Here is a 15,362-nt window from a genome sequence, read left to right on the forward strand (position 1 = left end):
ACAGGTCACCTGATCTTTTATTGTATGAAAATTTTGGCCTTTGTTATCTAGACAACATATTAGTAGGCTAAGACCTCTAAAATGTTTCTTGGTCAAAGAGGTACAACTTTTTTAAAAAACAGGAATGATAATGTTGAAAGAACTCATAGATAAGACATAATAACATTTTTCTTTATTTCTCATGAGACTGTTATTCCCTTGAAGGTATTAAACCATTTTTGGATTTTCTTCAGCTAAAATTTTTTTGATTGGGGTTTGATAAACTCTTGCAAAATAGCTGATTAAACTGAGCAACTTTCAATTCTGAAATATAATTTATTGAGGGGACATATATAGAAACAGTTACACTTTCAAAACATTCACATGAATGGACAGACATATACATGAAAATTAAGGTATGTTTTAGAAGGCAGCTTAAACACCTAACAGTTTAGGGAAAAGTAGTGGAACATATAAGCTGTGATTTTATTATTTAAAGATTTTTCAGGAAATGGAAAATAATGGCAAATCACACCCATCAAGTTCCAGTAACTCAAAACATTTATTCTCGGTCTATAAGGAACTAAAACAGGACCTTTTATTCTCGGAGTGACATTTTGCTGCTGGTCTTGTAAGGAAAGCTGATTTTTACCTCCTTATTTTCTCTCTAATGAGAATGTAGTATCTGGGTTTAGACTAACCTGATTGTGAGGGCTGCTTAGTCACAGGAGGCATGGCAGTTAATGCAACTTTTTCTACCTGGGGAAAGGATGAAGTTGGAAAGGGCCTTAGTCACAAATCATAAAATTCATTTGTTGGTTCATAGATAATTATCACAACAGCTGCTGAACATTAAAAAGCTGTAAATATTGCCCAATGTGTTTATTTATGGGAACTTTATGTAAGTAAAAATGAGGATTTGGGGTTGGGTAAGAAAATATTTTCTCACTATTTTAAGGTGCTAGTTTGTCCCACAAAATTAAATTAGGAAGATTGTAAAATAACAGCATCTATTTAAAAACATTGTAGAATTTTAATCTTTAAAAAGGGGGTCAAATTTTGATTAAGGCAAGAATTGGGCCAGTTTTCATTTCAATTGGGAAAATACAACTCAGAGAAAGTCTCAAAAGAAGGTGTAAAATAATTGGAACTTTGAAATAACAAATCAAGACAGGGAGACTGTGTAAAGAGTTAGTCTCGAGCAAGACCACAAATTATCAGGGTATCAAAATATCTGCTCAGGGTCCCAAAACTATTTAAGATGAAAATAACTTGAAGGCAAAGCCTCTGGAGCAAGAAAAAAAAAAGTTTGAAACTTGAAAACTAATTGCCTTCAATTCATGGATTAGAAGGCTGGCTGACCGAACACATTTACCAGCCAAAAGCTCCACTTTTCTAATGAGAAACAAAACCTTCTCTTCTTAAGATTACCTCCTCTAGCTATATAGATTCCGCGTGGACATGCATTGCTACTTTTATGTTAAAGAGGTAGATTTTATCACTTCTGAGCAAGGGCATGGGAACTTAAGACCAGACTGCTTAGTTTCAAGGTTCTGGGAAGTTTTCAAGTTTATAGAGATAATTGAGGGAAGTTTTTTTTCTGTTAATGCTTTCAATTGATCATGAATAATGATGTCTTGCCATATATGTAGGGGACCTTATTTATATCTATCTGTTTAAATATCAATAAGGTGTTGTTTAGAGGTGTCCTGCATAGGATTTCTGAAGGGTTGGCAAAGAGAGGACTCGTATGAAAGACTTTCCTCCCAACTACCTTGCACACTGTAGCTGTGGGAAGTGTTGGCTGTAAATAACAGCATGTCCTACCAAGGGTGGCTTCGTTCTCCTCCTATAACAAGAACGTGGGGCTGATTCACTGGTTCAACAATAATCACGAAAAACCTCCATGCTTTCTCTCTTTCTGCTCCACTATATCAAACATCCTTTATTTTGCCTCTTGGTCATAACATGACTTCTGAAGGCATGGGGGAAGGGAAAGAGGGCAAGTTGGTCATCCCCGTTTGCTGGTTCATCATGAGTTTTCCCATAAGTCTCTTTCCAATAACCCCTCTGTTTCATTCAACACACTGAGTCACATGGCTGCTGCAGCTACAAGGGAGGTAGTCAGTGAGGAACAAAATTAAAGAATGGGTGTGACCCAAAATGCCTGGCCCAGGGCACCTGCCATCCAGACTGAGATCAGGATGTGTCATCAGCAAAGGAGGAGTCAGTGAACACTTGGTAGGAAGTGTCCCCACACATGCCATGTGCATTAAGATTTGAGTCTCTGTAAAGTTTTCCTGAAGATGGTATGTGGTGTATGGTGTTAACTCTGCTTTCTTTTAGGCTACTTTTTGTAATTTCATTACAAAATTGATGTTTCCAATTTACTGGGCAAATAATATTTTGACTAAGTCATTGAAGAATTGAGATAGGTGTACTATAGAACCGTACACTTGAAACCTATATAATTTTATTAACTAATATCTCCCCAATAAATTCAATAAAAAAGAATTGAGATGGATAAAAAGAAAAATCTGAACAGTAGGGTTTATACCTCTTAGATCTTCTATTGTGTATAATCCCTTTAATATTTAGATATTTGGTTAAACCTCCCAGGCTATTTGTAGGATGGCCTTTTACAGGAATCCCTTTAATATTTAAATATCTGGTTAAACCTCCCAGGCTATTTGTAGGATGGCGTTTTACATAATCCCCTAAAGTCCTTTTAAAGAGAAATACATTAAGAGAAAAAAACCTGTTGCATTATCCTATCTACCATCCCCCCCCCCCCCCCCCCCCCCCCCCCGCCCGCTTTAAGCTAACCCTCTTGATGTTTCTGTATTTATGAATAGTCATAAAGAAAACAACCACACTTTCTTCCAAATTATTGAAAACCAAGTAGGACTGTACCTGGGGCTCATGGGCATAGAACTAGCTTTTCACGAATATTACTAGGAAGATTGATCCCAGTATCAGTATCTGTTTTTTATATAGTTATAATAAGTTTTCTTCTCTCTGTTCTTGGTATTCATTGCATCTTTACAAAGTCCTCAAATCCCCAGTGATGATATAGGAGATCTATAACTAACTAATCAGATCTACAATTCCACCTCACCATAAAGCTCAGTGTTTCCCCCTCTAAAAAACAGGTAATAGAAGACAGATAATGCAAAGAACATTGAAATAGCATGATCATAACTTAGTATGTACCATTTTTGGACTCTACAAGACCACACAGCGTGAATATAAACAAGCAGTTCAGTACCATAGAGGCAAGGGAGGGATGGGTTCATGGACAAGGTGGGAGGTGGTCATTTGTTCCGGCTACTTTGGTCAGCAAATGTTTCTCTTAGATGGACAATGAAAGCATGCCAGATGAACAAAAGAGTCCAGGAGGAAATTGCAGATGGGAAGAAGTATGAATATGAATATCATGCTTTGTGGTAAAATCGAGAGCTTTAAGTGTTCTGCAGTGGCTGAAACTCAGACTGCACTGGAGAGAATTATTTAAGTTATGGGAATACAAGCAAGTAGAGCAAAGACACACATGGACAACAATGGTCATCATATTAATGCATTCTGACTTAATCCTTTATGGATTAAGGACCCACAAAGGGTTGCCTCTGGAGTCTTAATATCATTATTTTGTGTTAAATAAGAACATTGTGAGGAATAAGAGATGAAACCATGAACTCCAGATATCTAAAGGATAGTAGAACGAGACAATTAGGTTCAAGTTCTGAGCCAAGGCAGTAACCTGGTGATAGAAAAGAGCACATTGGCATAAAAAAAACAACTAGGAAGTTAAAACTGATGAAGTTTTGAGGGCAGATGGAGCAAGGAATATGGAGAAATTCTTCCTCTTTTTTAGAAATTTATTTATTGTTTTTACCCTCACCTGAGGACATTTTTTTTTTCATTGCTTTTAGAGATATTGGGGGTGGGAAAAGAGGGAGAGAGAGAGAAAAACATGGATGTGAGAGAGAAACAATGATTGGTTGCCTTCTCCAACATGCTCTGACCAGGGATTCAACTTGCAACCCAGGTATGTGCCCTGACCAGAAATTAAACCCATAGACCTTCAGTCTATGGGACAATACTCTGACCAGCTGAGCCACACCAGCCAGGGCTCTTTCTCTTTTTTGGTCTCAATGCTTAAAACTTTCCAATAAGATCATCTTGTTTTCATTCTGTATTAATTAGGGTTCTCTATAAGGAAGAGGGAGAGAGAGAAGGAGAAAGAGAGAGAGAGAAGAGAAAGAAGGACTGAAAGAGTGAGAGATTATAGGAATTGACTCACATGGTTATGGAGGCTCTGAAGTCCCACAACATGCTGTATGCAAGCGAAAGAACCAGGAAAGCTGGTGGTACTATTCAGTCCGAGTCTGAAGTGTAAGAAACGGAGGGCCACTGGTATAGGTCCCAGAGTCTGAAGTCCAGAAAGCCAGGAGTTCTTATGGCTGACTGTGCTCTGAAATAATGTTTTTACCAGCTATCTGGATGTCCCTTTGCTCAGTCAAATTGATGCATACAATTAACCAACACATTACTGAAGGTCACGCTTTCTGGAATATTCTCAAATATCTATCCTGATGTGTTAAGGCTGTAAAGGGATTTGAAGGACAGGTCCATTGTTACTACTTCTGGGACATTTTACCTCTGTCATTAGGAATTACTCTTCTACCTGCCAGGGATATTCCACGCATCTTTTTAGCAATGCTAATCATATTATTCTGTGTCACAGGTATCTCCTGTCCTTGCAGAGAAATGCTAATCTGTCTAAACTCTGCCAGGAAACCAATGACAAATAAGCACTAATCTTTATTTACGAGTCCTGTACAGCCCTTTGAAGAGTAAATTGCACATAAAAAATGCTCAGGGATTTTATTAAATGAATGAATAAATTCCTGGTAGAATTCGTCAACTTGAAAGTTTTAATCAGACAATTCAAAATATCTGGGTAAAGATCGAAACACAGCTGGTTTTATAAAATAAGATAAATACTGTAAGACAGCTGTCGATTAGCTCTAATGAAAGAGGCCTCAATACTCAAATAAAAAATAAACAAACAAACCAGCAATAATACTTTGCAGTGAAGAGGAAGAATAACTTCCTAACAAAATTTGTTTTTATTTATTTTACTACTTCAGCTGTTTTCTAACTTTTGAGATCCCAAAATACGTGTAAGGAAGCAGAGGAAGGAAAACCTGCTGGACTGGGCTCAAACGTCAATTCGTCTGAAATGCAGATGGGGAAGGAGCGGTCCCCCCTGGCCTTGCCCTGTCGCACCCCCCGGGGCAGCCGAGTGCGAATCCCCAGACCCAGAGCAGAGCAGAGAAGGTGCCAGCCCTCATAAAACTGAACTGTGCGCCAGTCAGTGTGAAAAAGAAAGTAAATAGAATTCTGTTCACTGGTTACCATTCTGTACTCTGCAGTAATTTGTGTAATGAAAAGAAAACTGAAAAAGAACTGGGAAAAAAGAAAAAAGGATTACTCAGTAAATGGTATGGGGGATACTTCGTAGTGATCCTGGGGGATAAGTGGATCACACTAAACCTTTTACCCCAAAGTATATCCAGAGAGATCAAAATCTGAACATAAATATATATCAGTATAAAAAAATAGAAGAAAGTTATATCAATTATCTCAGAGTGGAAAGGCCTGCCTAATATATAAATTCCATAAACATCAAAAGTATGAAAAAGCCAACAATTTGGTAACATAAAAGTTTTTTTTTATTTTTATTTTTTAAAATATTTTATTTATTTATTTTTAGGGAGGGAAGGAAGGGAGTGGGGGGGGGGAGAGAGAGAGAGAGATCAATGTGCGGTTGCTGGGGGTTATGGCCTGCAACCCAGGAATGTACCCTGGCTGGGAATTGAACCTGGGACACTTTGGTTCCCAGCCCGGGCTCTATCCACTGAGCTACGCCAGCCAGGGCTAAAAGGTTTTTTTTTAGATTTTTTAAATTAATTAATTTATTTTTAGAGAGGGAAGAGGGGGAGAGAGAGAGAGAGAAACATCAATGTGTGGCTGCTGGGGGTCATGGCCTACAACCCAGGCATGTATCCTGACTGGGAATTGAACCTGCGACATTTTGGTTCGCAGCCCACGCTCAATCCACTGAGCTATGCCAGCCAGGATAACATAAAAGTTTTAACAAATTCTTATAAAAATACCATAAAGTCAAAAATCAAGTAACAAATTGGGATAATATGTTTGTAAAGCATATTAGAGACAAAGGTTTAATTTCTCTAATATTGCATAAGAAAAGAGATATTTTTATTTTCCTTTATGTGCATCATCTGTGGGCCTCATTTGTCCATTTTATTGTTCATCTTTTGTAGGTATTCATTTGCCTGAATGTATGAACTTTGATTTATGATTTATGGTAAAATATTGGGAAGAAATACAACACATCTATATAAAGACTTTTTTATTAATTGATTTGAGAGAGAGAGAGAGATGGTTTGTCATCCTACTTATGAATATTGGTTGCTTCTTATATGTGCCCTGACTGGAGGTCAAACCTGCACCCTTGGCATATGGGGCTGATGCTCCAACCTACTGGGCTACCTGGCCAGGGCTAACACATCTGTATAATAAAATGCCATTGTAAAAAAGAATTTGGTAGGCCATTGTTTATTGACATAAAACAGTATGTATGATATATTGTTAAGTGAAAGTAAAACCAAGTTGCAAAATTATGCATGTGTATAGTATTTCAACTGTGTTACATTTGTGTAAAAAAGTACTCATATTTTCTTTTAAATGTACGTATCTCCAGAGGGAAAACAAAAAATTGGTAACAATTGTTCTCCAATGAGGAAACCAGATGAATAGGGACTACCCGAGGGGAAGACATTTGAGTGAGGTTATAGTACCTTAGTAATTTTGTACTAAGCATATGAATATTCATGTTAGGTGATAAATATGTCTATAAATAACTTCATATCCATTGTAGGCTAGGTTTTAACAACCAATGAGTTTGTCTCCAATGTGCAACATAATTCAGTACTTCAGAAATGAGATTTGATTTTGAAACAAAATTGGATTGTGTGAATTTTATACCAGGTAGAAACATTACTCACTTAAAAATTCATACTACAGTTAAACACTGGTGGTCATTCAACATATATTCAATATTTAGCGAGTCTCTTCTGAGACCAAGTCCAAGCCTGATTCCATTGTCTTAGAGCTGTGAATCTCACAAATATCACAGTCTAGCTGATGCTCACTGTAGTTCTTTGTGAAATAAAGATAAAACATTTCAGCCTAATACAGTTGTTTTGGGGCTTGATGAGGCTAACAAATATGCAAAAATCTATATGGTAGGAACTCAGGAAATGTAATTGGGAATTGAAGCAGTAGAAACAATGTTTGTTGACGGTTAATAATTATTAAGCCAAAGCTTAGCTAGGCATCATTGTCTAGTGTCAGTGCAGCAGTATGTTGAAAGAACAAGCAAGATTGTTAAGAATGGATGATGAGAAACAAGAGGATTTTACCTTGAAAGCAGGGACAGCTCAAACCTAAAGATGATGCTCTGGTCACATCTTCAGAACTGATAGCCCACACAAGAGACATCCTCCATTTGAAAAAGGAAGGGTTTAAAGATGTTACCAAGGTAATTTGGTGCATTTTATGAATATTATATCACACATCCAGTAGGATTTAAGACTGTACCCTTTAATCAAACACATCAATAATTTCATAGGTAAACATGAATATTCACATTGATGCATAAGACTGTAAATGACTTTATATTCATTTCAGCCACGTTTTGCCAACAGATGATTTGTTACAAACTTACAAAATAGTTTTAGTATTTCATAAATAAAATTAGATTTTGGAATGAAATTGTATTTTTAGAACTATATATAAGAAAATGTAGAGGGAGCTCACAAGTTGGTAATATTTAGTTTTAATTGAATAGCAAACATAAAGGGCACATTTTGTGGATGAGATACACTTGAATGAGTCAAGGATGGATTCTAGAGAAAGTGATTTTTGAAGCTCTTTAGTCTCTAAATAACATAATCATTTATTATAGTATCTATATGTTGCCTGCCATAATGAATCATAACATAACTCTGTGATAAGGAGAAGGCAATATGACCCTCCCAACTGCTTGATAGACAAGGGGCTTATCCAATTATAGCTCAGCCAAGAGGTTATTTCAGAGGTTGAATCAGATCTTTATGGACCTTACAATGAACATTTTTTGAAGGAACGTGGTTTAAATACAGGCCTGATTCTTGTTACCAATGAAAAGACAATTCAAAAGGGAGAAATCAGAGAAGGGAACCAAGTCTTTCATTCAGCACATATCTACTGAGTGTTCCACGCTGGGTTATGATCTGTGTTCTGGGATTCAACACTACACACAGGGACCTTGCCTTAGTGAGATGTACAGAAAAATAAAGAAGGTCATTTCAGATGTCCTGAGTGCTATGGTAATGAAGTACATGAGGTCACTGGAATTGATAGCAGAGATGGAAGACTACTTAGAAACGGTGATCAAGAAGGCTCTCTGATAAGCTGTAATTTGAGCCCAGACTTTATTTATTGAGGGGACCAGCCATATGAAGATCTAGGAAGAAAGTTCCAGGCAGAATACACAGTGAATTCAAAAGAACTGAGGCATGAACAAACACATGGGCGTGTTTGAGAAAGAGTCACAACACTGTCATGACCACTGCAGTGGAAGGCAGGAGAGGACTGGAGAGGAGTGTGGGTGGTCATACTTGGTCTGAGTGGCCAATGGAGGGCATTTTGGCTTTATTCTACATGATATGGAAGCTTTGGTAGCATCTTACAAAAGGCATTGGTTCATGTTCTTAAAATACAATCCTGGCTCTTTATAAAGAAAAGACTGTTGGTAGGAGTGAGAGCAGAAGTTCACCTGGAGGCCTCTGTAGTCATGTAAGTAAAACAGAACTGTGAGAATTCATGTGCTGGTAGTGATGGGCTGTGTTTGGCTGGCTGTATTTTGAATTTAAGGAAAGATGACCCATTGATGAGTTTGATGTGTGGTAATCGAGTAAGAGAGGAATCAAGGTGCAGGTCTTTGATGATCAATTTGGGTTGATTGAGGAAAGGAAAGACTTGGCAGGAAAAATCATAATACTTGGCCATGTTCAAGTAAGAAGCTTATTGGATGCATATTTCACACCCAACTATTGATGATGATTGCACAGAGGACATGCAGCTCAGTCTTGGGAACTTGACTGTGGAAGTCATAAGTATATAAATGGTCTTTAAGCCAGAGGACAGTATAAATGACCTGGGGAAAGAAGGCATTAAAAAATTAAAAAACCAGGGGTGTTTAGCTTGAGAAAGGAGGAGTAAAGGAGAATGCAGATGAAACAGAAAGAAAACCCCCTGCCATAGAGGAGAGAAAAGAGAGTTCAGCCATACCAAATCCTTTTGAGAGGTAGAGTGAAATGAAGACAGGCAGTTGGCCACTGTATTTGGCAACATGAAGCTTATTCTTGGTCATAGTAATAAGTGTTTTAATGGAGTAATGTTAATAGAAATTTGATTGCAGTTGATTGAGGAGAACAAAAAAGGCATAGAGTGGAGAAAGCACAAACATACAAGAACTTAATGAGTTTTCTTCTGAAAGTGAGCAGAGAAACAGAGCTGTATGTTGAGAAATACACCTTATGTTATGAAGTCCTAAGATATTTGTGAAAGTGTCTTGCAGATTACGGAATATTTAGATAAAAAATAATTATATTTTGCTTCCTTGTAATATGTATACATAGCATGCACTCATGCAGGTGTATGGATGCTTCATTCATGCTTCATTCATATATTTCTGAGGAAGAATAAGAAAGTGCATCTGTGATTCATTCTGATGGGATGGCCTTGAAGGGAACTGGCCTGAAGCTCTTATACCCTCATGGATTTCTGCACTAGATTTGGATCCCAGGCCCCTCTGCACACCTCAACTTTTTTCAAGACCTTAGAAAACCAAAGGCCAACACATCTTTTTCCTTCTTTGCTTTTACCTTCCTCCCTGATTTCATTTCTAACTAAAAAATTGTTCTTGGATTTCTTTCCAGTCAAATAGTTCAATCTTAGTAGAAAAAAAATCCTATAGGGTCAAAACTGGATCCTGGGAGAAAACTAACTCATGTGGATAGGGGGCGAGTTTTTTGAAAGGTGGTCACAGGGACCCATAGAAGAATTTAGAAATAATTCCCCCCCCCCCCACAGGAATGCTCAGAATCTATGAATAGGTAGGCAAAACTTGGAAATAGGGCTAACCCTCTATAAAATGTGTGACTCTTTGGTTACATTTTACTTGTAGAAAAATTATTTGTAAGATAACTGGGGGAAAATTAACACTAAATTGTACTTCCTCTTTATGGCAACCATTCACTAAAGTTGGTCACACCTCCTGTGATTTGTGTCATGACCAGAGCAGCAAGAGAATGAAGCTCTGGGGCAGTGAACAGGGTCCCATCCTTCCCATCATCTTCCCATAATCAAATGAGATCAAGTGAGAAAGTCCGTGGAAAGGCTAGTCGTCAGGAGCAGACGAGTGGGCATGGAGGAAAGAGGAGTGGGAAGGAGAGCACACGTTGTTGAGGAGCAGATTCCACCTGGAGGATGGAAGACTGCTTCCGAGACAATCCCCACACACTCCTTTCCAAAACAGAGTAAGGGTAAGGTGGCCATTCCCAGTTGAAACAAGCACCGACGGTGGGGTTAATTACCAAGACCTAGAATTATATCAGTGATTATTAAGGTTTTAATAAGCAATAAGGTCAAGTGACCTTTGTGCTCTCTGGGGGCATGCTGACTTAGATTTGAGTTCTATGTTTTCTGGCTCACGGAGCATTTACCATTTACCAAAACAATGGTGATTCATGTTGAAAGTTCATAGTGTGGCCTGCTCTCAGACAGAACATGCAAGCATAGGAGACTTTACACTACTCCCCACCCACAATCGCCAGTTTACTCTAAAGGTCTTCCACTGCAGTAAGGACAGCAGAAAACCTAGCCCTGGAGAACAGTGGGTCTCATAGGAAATACCGGAGCACAGATTGCACTGTCTGGCTTTTCGTGGTTAAATAAGACCTCTGTTGACACTTGACTTAAGTGTGATTATCCCCAGTTGAAAATTTGAGAACCAGACCATTTAGCAGTGGATTGGTGCCGCATGTTGCCGAGCACCCTATGAAAGTGTTCACTGTGAAAGGCTAGCACACAACACCTGAAATTCATAATAACCCCAGAAGTGAGCTTGGATGCACTCCTTGTTTGTGGGGTTGTCTGACCACTAAATGATTGATGAGAGGCCTTAGTGGATGAGAATGTTGATTCACTGAAACGTGTAAAATGTACATTTCCTTTTTTTACAATATAAACTACTGATGTATGGTCCGTGTATTTAAAAGGCTGGTAATGTGAGTCTTTGTTAGTGTTTCTCTGTGTTTTATTTCCCTTTGCTTTCCTGGAACAACTAACTCTAATGAAACCTGACGTCTTAGTGCTAAAATATGTTGACTCTCCAACTCTGCCCTTATTGTACATTGAAAATGTGCATAAACTCTCTGCTAAATCACCAGTCTTAAAGTGTTTAGAGCTTCTTAGGTTTCTCGAAGGTGATCTTGGGCCCAGCCTACTTGTTTTCTCATTGAAATGTGGAGCAAGCAGATGTGAATGAAGGTGAGCAAGATTAGAATTGATATTTGGGCTTTGTGGTGGATCCTGTGGTGTGCCTCCCTGATCTCGCCTTCAGGGCCAACTCATTTCCCCAGTTGCCGTTGACTGCCGATGGGTCCTAAGAGAATTGCTCTGAGAAGATAACTGCCTTGCCCAAGGTCATAACCCAAGGGCAGCCCACAGTCAATATAACATTAATAGGTCAGCATAAAGGCCTGGCCATCTTGCTTTAGTTAGGAACAACTCTGAAGGGCCTTCCTAACTCCAGAGCTCTCTCTGGGGTCAGCTCATGTTTTCATTGCAATGCATTTTGTTCAGCGTTCCCCTCTGTCCACTCCTGCGTATTTTCACTCCTTCAAAGATGTTGATCTCCAGAGCACCCCCAATAAATGTACTGCCTGCAAATCTCCACCTCAGAATCTGGTTTCTGGACCAAGCCCATTTTAGAGTGTTTGAAAGATGGGCTAGTTATTTCTGAAGGTGTTGGAAGTGTGGAATCCAATCCTAAACATGAAAGATAGCTTCAATAGGTCATGGTACAACTTTGCCTGCCTCCTTTTGTAAACAGCCCGATGGATGACTCTCTATAAACATCTCTTTAAGACTATGAGAGCCATAATGAAACTGAGAGGAACTGGTTGTAACCAGGATTTAATGGAATTGCTCAGACCTCAGCGTTGTTACTTGGGTCCAGTCCTTACTTCCTGGTAGTTGGTTGCAGCAGGATGATAACTGGGGAACGGTTCTCAGACAGGGGACACTTGTTAAAAATATGTGTTCCCAGTCCCTCCTCACTGGATCAGAACCACTAGGACAGGGTCTGGTGATCTATATTTAGTAATCATTCCAGAGGATTCTTATATTCAGGCAATTTGGGAGAATTAAACTATGACATAAAAAATTTATCAGATGCTGCTATGGAAAGAAACTATTTTTATAGAAAGAACAACAAATTATCTGCATAGAGTACCTTTTGTTATCAGCCGCCTTACTCACAGGGTCTGAGGCCCAAACAACTACCTCTGCTGCTACCAAGAAAACCACACGAATGAAAATAATAAACAAATTGGATGTGTGGTTTTTCAAAGCACCATTTGTTCGCGATGGAAATGAAGGCACCCTGGTGATAGAGCAGTAGAATCCCTCTGAGGCTGGAAAGGCCGATGGCTTGGTGCTTTCCCTCTGTCTTCCAGACTTGGAATAGATGATGCTAAAGTAACTTTAATGCCTGTAGGGTAGACTGAATCTGAGACTTGATGTCTGCAGATAGGCTCACAGGCTCTTCCTTCTTGGTGTTTCCTGAAATTCCTATATTTCTTCCAGATGACCGGTGTCCTTCCTTAGTTCGTTCCCTGCATTGCAAAAAGCACAGCCAATTGCTGGTTAATGTACTATACATGTAGCCATATGTTAAGCTAATTTACTGCTATGGAACCTTGTGCTACTTTTTATGTGCAACTCATTAGGATAAACTATTTTGATGCCATTTCAATGTTAGGTCAAATATATGCTGTCTTTATGTTTTCATTCCTTTAAATTATGACAAGGTTTTGATAAAAGAAGTTAGTGTTCATTGCAAGCATAAAAATAAAGTCATTCATGTCATTCTTGTTGGTTCTGCTAGGAAGTTAGCCATCTTAGGCTCAAAAATTGTATTTAGTTACTCTGTCTTTGACGAGAGTATTGGGGATAGCAGCATTTCACCACTTTTACATGGTGATAACTGAGAAGTCTGCAGAAAGTCAGCTTTATTACATCTATGGTAATGAAGCTGGCTTCTTCAAGGCTCTACTAATTCTGTTGGGTGTCCCGTGGTGTCAGAGCCCAGGCAGCCCAAAGCTTGTTCTCTTTGACAGTCTAAAGACATCACAGATGTTTATTGCCAATCCTTTTGACACTTGTATGTGGTTGATGTTTCCTTCATAAACACACTTGGTTTTCCTCAGGATCATTCAGTGGGTTTCTCTGACAAAGTTACAGTCCTGGGTGGACTTGCAATTGCAAGATCAAATCTTTGACAAGGTCCTTCCTTTTCCCTACCCTCAACTTGAAACTACTTTGCTAATGAAAAGTTTCAGTCTGATCACGAAGGCTTTAAAGAACATTTCTACAGAGAAACCGTTTAGAAGCTATGCTTTGCATTTTGCACAGGGAAAAGTGGGCACACACATCCATTGTTGTCTAGAGTGTCAGGTGTAATGGCCAGTTTTGCTGAGCATTTGAATAGTTGGACCGCCTCAATTTGTCCCTTTCTGTAAGATTAGGTTCTACCCTGGGTAAAATTACTTGTTTTTATATACTTATAGATTATGGCAATACATAGAGCATAACTATATAGAGAGGTAAGCAGTATATGGGCATACATTACACAAACATTCATCAGCATGAACAGTAAGAGGCCTGAATCAAAATTTGCTGTGTATTTTTACCAGTATTTATTGTCAGCAGAACTTTGGCAATTATAAAACAAACAAACAAACAAAAACCAAACAACTAGGGGGCATTATTGGAAACAGTGCCTTGAACAGTTCTTAACTTCTAGTTGATAAACCAATAATCTTAATATTTTAGTTTCAGGATGTCTAACATGACATCAAAATAATAGTTGTAAAGCAACTTTTATTTCCTTTCCATGATATCAGACACAAACAGCTACAATAAAAACTAAATCATTGTATTTAGATCATTTCATTTGTTTGGATGAATTTAAGATTTGGAGACTATTTAAACTAGCAGAAATGAAGTGGGGAAAGTTGAATAAAGTTTCAATTAAGATTATATCTAGGATTTGGTGATTAATGGAACTGAATGGAATACAAACTTCATGAAGGCAAGGAGCTTGCCAGTACTTAATGGTGGGAATGCAATAATAAATAAAAGAGTAGGTATTCAATCAACATTCATTCAACAAATAAATAAATGAAAAATGAAAAATGGAGGAGATAAGTTTATCTGAATTTCCTAGGTTGGGATGTTGGATGAGTAATGGTCCTCTCAACTTGTGCTGTTCAGTATGGTAGCCACATGTGACTATTTAAATGTAACCTAGTTTGAATTAAAGTTAATTTATTACCCAGCCATATTTCAAGTATTCGGTAGCCATGTGAGTGACTGCCATATTGCACAAAACAGTTATAAAATATTTCTAGTGTCACAGAAATTTCTATTGGTGAGCACAGCCCAAGAAATAATGAAAACTGGATGGAGGAACAGGAATGGGATGACTGACCCCCTGATGGCTTCTGTTTCCACCTGCTTTCAGACAAGTTAGCTGCTGACTCGATATGTTTCAAATCCCAATTCAACTTTCTTTTACATAGAGCTGCACCCCAAGGTCCCTATTTCCACTTTTAGCATCACCATTCTACCAGAAATGGAGGCTGAAAACATATTTGTTTTCTCTCTTTCCATTCATATGCTCATACAAAAGCCCTGTAGTTCTTTTTTCTTTTACATTATCTGTTGAATGGATCCCTTCCTTCCTTCCAAATTATGTAAGGATACATTATGCACTGGCATTTATAAGAAGCACTCTGATTTCAGTGGGGAAGAAGATGTGCAAAAAAGGCAAATTGCTACCAACTCCATCCTTGTTCTTTATACATTCGAGACACTAACTCTTTGTCAGATGTATGTTTTGCAACTATTTCCTACCAGTTTGTGGCTTGCTCTTTTGTTTTTATAACAGTACCTTTTAAAGT

This window comes from Phyllostomus discolor, chromosome 8 (genome assembly GCF_004126475.2).
Source record: "Phyllostomus discolor isolate MPI-MPIP mPhyDis1 chromosome 8, mPhyDis1.pri.v3, whole genome shotgun sequence".
Taxonomy (NCBI): Eukaryota; Metazoa; Chordata; class Mammalia; order Chiroptera; family Phyllostomidae; genus Phyllostomus; species Phyllostomus discolor.